The sequence below is a fragment of the Neoarius graeffei genome, chromosome 12, assembly GCF_027579695.1.
Source record: "Neoarius graeffei isolate fNeoGra1 chromosome 12, fNeoGra1.pri, whole genome shotgun sequence".
In the NCBI taxonomy this organism is placed as follows: domain Eukaryota; kingdom Metazoa; phylum Chordata; class Actinopteri; order Siluriformes; family Ariidae; genus Neoarius; species Neoarius graeffei.
Genome location: NC_083580.1, coordinates 23,869,301 through 23,877,595, shown reverse-complemented (window position 1 = coordinate 23,877,595; position 8,295 = coordinate 23,869,301).

The following is an 8,295-nucleotide window of genomic DNA, read 5'->3' as shown; positions in this document are numbered from 1 at the left end:
TATTAACCACACACATAGACACAAACACACCCATGCACATGTGGACACAGTGACAGACACAATGACAGACATAGTGACAGACATAGTGAATTAGCTATCTGCAACAGGTAGACATAGAGGTTAGGGAGGGGCCACTCATTTGTATATTACATTTTTTGATTCCCTACTCAGGGCCAATGAATTTGCATATTAGTAGAGGAAGAAGGGCTTAATAATTTTCTGCTGTACATTGATGTTTACATTAATACTGTATTAACCAGTACCAACAATTATGACCATGGTTTTTGCCATGAAAAGTATTTTGGACTGCTGATGGTGTTCTTGAATGATGTAGTCAATAAACAGCAGTTAGGTGTCGCAATTAATAATTAATTAATCTCATTTTAATCTCATTGTACATATGTATAGTGACAATAAAGGCATTCTATTCATTCTATTCAATTATGCATGATTGACATGGGGTATTCACTGCCATAGATTTCCCTATTTAGAAGAGACACAGGAATATAGGTACTGTATATTTTTCTTTCTTTCTTATTCTTATTTTAAAATAATTTTTTTAAGAAAACATTCAAGGCTACTATTGTTAAAATAATTCTTAGCCTTAGCAAATGAAATTCAAATAGACCTTAGGCTAAAGTAATATTAAAAGCACAAATAGACAATTAGGGTACATTAATAAACACTACTTAATACAATATTAAGTATTATTATACATATGAGCCACTTTTTCCATGGAATAAAAACATGTATTCTATTTCCTTCTAGTGGGTTTAGTGATAGCATGCAATATTGTTATCGCTTATATCGCAATATCACTTATCCTCCATGTCTTATGCCACTCTCCCCAATAGAGAATGAGCATTCAATATTGTTACAATATTGCATGTTGCCAAGACAACACGACATCACACATCAGAGCTCATGTGAAGATCCTATAACAAAACTTTTCTGCTGCGCATGCGCACAATCATTTCTTTGTCCACCAGGAAAGAGAGAAGATGAGGCTAATCCAGTGCTACTGCTAGGATTAAGCACTAAATAAATAAACTGAAAACTGAAACTAAAGACGCGTTGAACACCCAAAAGGCTACCAAAACTTCATTAGATATTCTTCACGCATATTTACAAGAGAAAAATATACCAGGGTGCATGGGCGTCGCCACCATTGAATGTGAAGGGGACATGTCCCCCTCACATTTCATAATTCTTCGTTTGGACCCCTATGGGGGGCCGTTTGTAAAGCATGTCCGTGCTGAAAATTTCAGCAACATTTTGTCACGTGCTTTAAAAACGGTGTGAATTTTTCAGACTCCCGTTTTTGCACATTTATAACAATATTTGTCATCTTAGAGATATTTTAAATAGTTATATCTAAATGTTAAGTGTTACAAATAAATGTTAAATGTTAAACCTAAATGTAAATATCTCATCTCATTATCTCTAGCCGCTTTATCCTGTTCTACAGGGTCGCAGGCAAGCTGGAGCCTATCCCAGCTGACTACGGGCGAAAGGTGGGGTACACCCTGGACAAGTCGCCAGGTCATCACAGGGCTGACACATAGACACAGACAACCATTCACACTCACATTCACACCTACGGTCAATTTAGAGTCACCAGTTAACCTAACCTGCATGTCTTTGGACTGTGGGGGAAACCGGAGCACCCGGAGGAAACCCACGCGGACAACATGCAAACTCCGCACAGAAAGGCCCTCGCCGGCCACGGGGCTCGAACCCGGACCTTCTTACTGTGAGGCGACAGCGCTAACCACTACACCACCGTGCCGCCTAAATGTAAATATATATATGTTAAATTTAAATATAAATATAAAAATTAAATGTAAATGTTAAAAGTAAATGTTAAATCTAAATGTTAAATCTAAATCTAAATGTTAAATCTAAATCAAATGGCGCCCCATAGACCCCCCCACATTTAACATAAAATATTAGTTCACCCAGCGCCGTTTCTATTGCTTCGTGAAAGAATCCATTCCACTTGATCGATAAGAGAATACACAGACCACTGAAAATCCACTCCGGGTTTTCCGGGCGTTCCCTACAACAGCTCACCGCGCGCGAGTGAAGTGAATCTCAGCGCGAGCACAGAAATGTTGGTGCAACTGCTGGAAAGTGGAGGAGGTGACGTCATCCCCATTGCAACCTCACAATGTCTAGCTTTTGCTAAAACCTTATTCTTTTGTTATATGCCCTCAAAATTAACCCTAGGACACGTTAAATTAATATTCAACTAAACAGTGAAATAAGCTTAGCCTAATGGGGTATTCTTGGTTGATGATGAATTGTTTGCAGTATTTGCTCCTCCCCAGACACAATGGACATAAGGACATTCTTTACAAAGAAGCGGAAAGTCAGTCAAAATTTCCCCACAGGACAGGGTTTTTTTTTTTTTGTCCCAATGGAAATGTTAGTGCAGTTAGCTGGCTAGTCAATGTTAGGAGATGTATCAGCTAGCTTAACGTTAGCTATCATTTAATTCAAACCCAGTAGGCCTGCCTTACTGTAATGCCAAGAATGAGGTCAAGTCTGCTCTGATGATATTTATTGATTCCTTGTTTTGTCTGGTCTTTGGCAGTTTTCTGGAAAGTAAGATGGGAAATCAGTGTATGGGGAAGGAATAGTAGAAAGGAAAGTAATGGAGAGAGATGGATGTTATTCCAGGTGGATTGTGAAGGAAAGGGGGATAAAAGTTATGAAGTGGTAGAAATTGTGGTGGCACCAATATAAGAAGGAGTTATATCTATAAATCTATTTGTTATACTAATCTGTAAATGCTACTGTAGTACCACCATTGCATGTAGGTTGACAAAACTGCACTTGTTCATTGTGTGAAGTTATCTTTTATGTGTCATTGCTTGACCCAGTGTAATTTTGTGTTGTGAAGACTGCATGATGCCATGCCATTTTTGTTATGAGTATCGCTAAATCGGAAAAAAGTAAAATGCACCCACTAAAGTCACTGTTGGTGGTGAACAAAATTGCACCTGTTCATTGTGTGAAGTTATTTTTTATGTGTCACCGTTGCTTGACACAGTGTGATTTTGTGTTATGAAGTTTGCATGATGCCATGTCATGCCTGGTCATTGTGTGAAATTATGAATATTCTTATTTTTAAACATACAGTTGAGTGTCACTATTGCTTGGCCCAGTGGCATGTTGTGTTACATCTAAAACTAAATAGAAAACACAAAATAAAAAGTAAAATGCACCCATTAAGTCATTGTTGGTGATAAATTGTGTCACATTCATCTCATTATCTTAAGCATAGGCGGTGGGTTTAAAAACAGGCTGATGAATATATGGACTAGTTGAATGAGGACTTATTGTTGAGTCTCTAAAATAGTCATTGAATTAAGTGACTTTTGTAGGTAAAATTGTGTTTAACAACCTGTTAAAAATACACCAGAATGCAGGAAATGGCATCTAATTAATTAAAAATTTTCTGGCGGAGGACCCCCCGCCAGTGTGCCCCCCCCATATTAAAAATGCTTCTGACGCCCCTGCCAGGGTGGCACGGTGGTGTAGTGGTTAGCGCTGTCACCTCACAGCAAGAAGGTCCGGGTTCGAGCCCCGTGGCCGGCGAGGGCCTTTCTGTGCGGAGTTTGCATGTTCTCCCCGTGTCCGCGTGAGTTTCCTCCGGGTGCTCCGGTTTCTCCCACAGTCCAAAGACATGCAGGTTAGGTTAACTGGTGACTCTAAATTGACCGTAGGTGTGAATGTGAGTGTGAATGGTTGTCTGTGTCTGTGTGTCAGCCCTGTGATGACCTGGCGACTTGTCCAGGGTGTACCCCGCCTTTCGCCCATAGTCAGCTGGGATAGGCTCCAGCTTGCCTGCGACCCTGTAGAACAGGATAAAGCGGCTAGAGATGATGAGATAAGATGAAAAATATACCAACGGACATCAAAAAACTGGAAAAGAGACATGTTGGAGATGTAAAACTTCCGCGCTAGCAAGTTACTGTGACAATTTGTAAACAAACATGGCCGCCAGGTTTGCTTCGTTAAAAGCGGAAGACTTTGAGAGAATTTTGGCTGCCAGGTCGCTCCGTTGTGTGTCGTTGTCGATGTTGATTTTAAAAGTAACTCAGTAAATTACACAGGAAAAATAATAATAATATTCAGCTTGACTGTGCTAGCATTGGCCTGTGCCAACACTACACTGGCTGGAAGGTAATTAGACTGCCGCAGTAACAGCACCGAGTTGCAGGTAAGCTAGTGTTGGTCTTCGCTAATGCTACTGCTACGCCAGCTGGAAGGTAACTGGACTGCCGTGCTAACAGCACCGAGTCGCGGGTAAGCTAGTGTTGGCCTTTGAGAATGTTGATATGAAGAGAGTGTGTATGTATGATAATAATAATAACATTGGCTGGCTTTTTTCATTGTCTGTCAGATATATTCCATTCAGCTCACATGATACTGAACGACTCAAACATGAGTTCAGTATCATGCTAGCTGAATGGAATGTATCTGATAGACCATGAAAAAAAGCTAGCCAATATTATTTAATTATTAAATACTTCAATAATAGGTCTGTTACCACTTAACTAATAATAACTAAAATATTAATTTGCATGTCAGTTAAGTGGCGGCATGGTGGTGTAGTGGTTAGTGCTGTCGCCTCACAGCAAGAAGGTCTGGGTTCGAGCCCCGTGGCTGGTGAGGGCCTTTCTGTGTGGAGTTTGCATGTTCTCCCCGTGTCCGCGTGGGTTTCCTCCGGGTGCTCCGGTTTCCCCCACAGTCCAAAGACATGCAGGTTAGGTTAACTGGTGACTCTAAATTGACCGTATGTGTGAATGTGAGTGTGAATGGTTGTCTGTGTCTGTGTCAGCCCTGTGATGGCCTGGCGACTTGTCCAGGGTGTACCCCACCTTTCGCCCATAATCAGCTGGAATGGGCTCCAGCTTGCCTGCGACCCTGTAGAACAGGATAAAGCGGCTACAGATAATGAGATGAGATGTCAGTTAAGTATTAATAAAAAGTGGAAACCAGTTATATGTAGGAACGAAGCACTTTTACTGTCACTTATTTTCGCATTGGGCCTCATCTGTCAACTTTTAGTAAAGTTGTGTGCAACTGTATATGTAAAAGAAACCGTACAAATTTTTTTTCCACTGCATTTAGAAAAGTTCTGGAAATGCAAATTTTATTGCACGTGTATGTTGAATGTTAATCACCAAGAATTTACCAAGCCATGCATATCACAGTTGATTTGCATTTGGTGACGCCCATAAAACTAAAGCTCACATTGCTACCCTAACAAATAAATGGCCATGGCAACGTCTTTTACCATTGCAAAAGGCTTTCTCAGAAGCAGACATTATTTTGACTGATGTCTAAGCCAAGAAAAATGTCATTTAACAGTATAACCACTTGAAAAGGCCGAAATCTACAGTGGAATTACATAAAATGTGAACTCCTTCTTCTTCTTCTGCTTCTGGATGCTCCCATTAGGGGTCACCACAGCGGATTTCATGATGTGAATTAAGTGGGGAGAAAAAATGGTTTCAACGTGAAAATGGAGCGAAAAACATACACTATAAGGCATAATGGTGCAGTGGTTAGCACTGTAACCTCACAGCAAGAATGTTCTGGGTTCGAACCTCGCAGCCAACTGAGTCCTTTCTGTGTGGAGTTTGCATGTTCTCCCTGTGCCTGTGTGGGTTTCCTTCAAGTTCTCCACTTTCCTCCCACAGTCTAAAGACATGCGGATTAGGTCAACTGGCTACTCTAAATTGCCTATAGGTGTGAATAGCTGTTCATCTGTGTGTTCACCCCGTGATAGATTGCTAATCTGCCCAGGGTGTACCCTGCCTGTTTCACCCATGACCCTCATAAGCGGTATAAATAGTAGATGGTTGGCAAAAGGTTTGCGGACGCCTGACCCATCATACCCATATGTGGCTCTTCCCCAAACTGGTGAAACGACATTATTATTTGCATTAAGATTTCACTCAAGCTAAGGGGTCCAAACATGTTCCAGCATGAAAATGCCCATTTGAGCAACAGTGTGAAACAACTTGAGTGTCCAACACAGAGCCCTGACCTCAACCACACTTACAATCTCGATTCCAAAAAAGTAGGGACACTGTATAAGCTGTAAATAAAAACAGAATGTGATAATTTGCAATTCGTGGAAACCCTATATTTCATTGAAAATAGTACAAAGACAACATATCAAATGTTGAAACTGTGATTTTTTTTTTTTTGAAAAATATATGTTCATTTTGAATGACATCAAGTCAGCAACAAGTTTTTAGAAAAGTTGGGACAGGGGCAACAAAAGACTGAAAAAGTTGTGTAACGCTAAAAAAACTAATTTGGTTACTTGGCAAAAGGTCAATAACATGATTGGGTATTTAAAAAAAAAGCACCCCAGAGAGGCTGAGTCTCTCATAAGTAAAGATAGGGAGGGGTTCACCGCTCTGTGAAAGACTGCATGGGCAAACAGTGCAACAATTTAAGAATAACATTCCTCAATGTACAATTTGAAGAAAAAGTTGACCAAAACCACCAGGTTCAGGAACAGTTTTTTTCCGTCAGCTGTTTCACTGCTGAACTCCGCTCCCCGACAGCTCCCCCTCACACACACACATTCACCAACCCTCCCGACCAAACTGAATTGACTTGAACTGACTTCACTGCACTATCACTGCATTATCATTATTTGTACTATTGTTTATTCATACCGCATTTTGTATATACTGCAAATATTTGATCATACCATTGCATTGTAGTACATTTATATCGCACATTTGTACATACTGTAAATATCTATATCATTATACCATTCCATACCCTGTAATTTCTGTACATTTATATTTATGTATATTACACTTGTTATTTATTGCTATGCACTTCTGGTTAGATGCAATCTGCATTTTGTTGCTTTGTACCTGCATGTGTAATGGAAATAAAGTTGAATCTATACTAATCTAATTGCAAAGAATTTGGGGATCACATTATCTGTGGTACATAACATCATTAAAAGATTCAGAGAATCTGGAGAAATCTCTGTATGCAGGAGACAAGGCTGAAAACTGACATTGGATGCCTGTGATCTTCAGGCTCTCAGGCAACACTGCATTAAAAGCAGACACGTGTCTGTCGTGGAAATCACTGTATGGGCTCAGGGACACTTCAGAAAACCATCGTCTATGACAACAGTTCATTACTGCATCCACAAATGCAAGTTAAAACCAGATATAAACAATATCCAGAAACACCGCCACCTTCTCTGGGCCCGAGCTCTTTTACAATGGACTGAAGCGAAGTGGAAAACTGTCCCAAGATCTGACAAATCAAAATTAGTAATGCTTTTTAGAAATCATGGACAAAACATCTTCCAGGCTAAAGAGGAGAGGGACCATCCGGCTTGTTATCAGTGCACAGTTCAAAAGCCAGCATCTGTGATGATATTAGGCTGCATTAGTGCACATGAAATGAGTAGCTTGTACATCTGGGAAGGCATCATTAACGCTGAATGATATATACACATTTCAGAGCAATATGCTGCCATCCAGACAAAATCTTTTTCAGGGAAGGCCCTCCTTCTTTCAGCAAGACAATGCCAAACCACTTTCTGCACATATTAAAACTGCATGGCTCCGTAGTAAAAGAGTCCAGGTGCTAAACTGGCCTGCCTGCAGTAAAGACCTGTCTCCCATTTAAAACATCTGGTGCATTATGAAGCACAAAATACGACAAAGGAGACCCCGAACTGTTGAGCAACTAAAATTGTATATCAGGCAAGAATGGGACAACATTTCTCTTTCAAAACTACAGCAATTGGTCTCCTCAGTTCCCAAACGTTTACGGAGTGTTGTTAAAAGTAGAAGTGATACAACACAGTGGTAAACATGCCCCTTTCCCAGCTTTTTTGAAACGTGTTGCTGACATCAAATTCAAAATGAGCATATATTTTTCAAAAAACAAAATTTCTCAGTTTCAACATTTGATATATTGTCTTTGTACTATTCAATGACATATAGGGGGGTGGCACGGTGGTGTAGTGGTTAGCACCGTCGCCTCACAGCAAGAAGGTCCTGGGTTCAAGCCCAGCGGCTGACGAGGGCCTTTCTGTGTGGAATTTGCATGCTCTCCCCGGGTCCGTGTGGGTTTCCTCCGGGTGCTCCGGTTTCCCCCGCAGTCCAAAGGCATGCAGGTTAGGCTAATTGGTGGCTCTAAATTGACCATAGGTGTGAATGTGAATGGTTGTCTATGCGTCAGCCCTGTGATGACCTGGCGACTTTTCCAAGGTGTACCCCATCTTGCCCA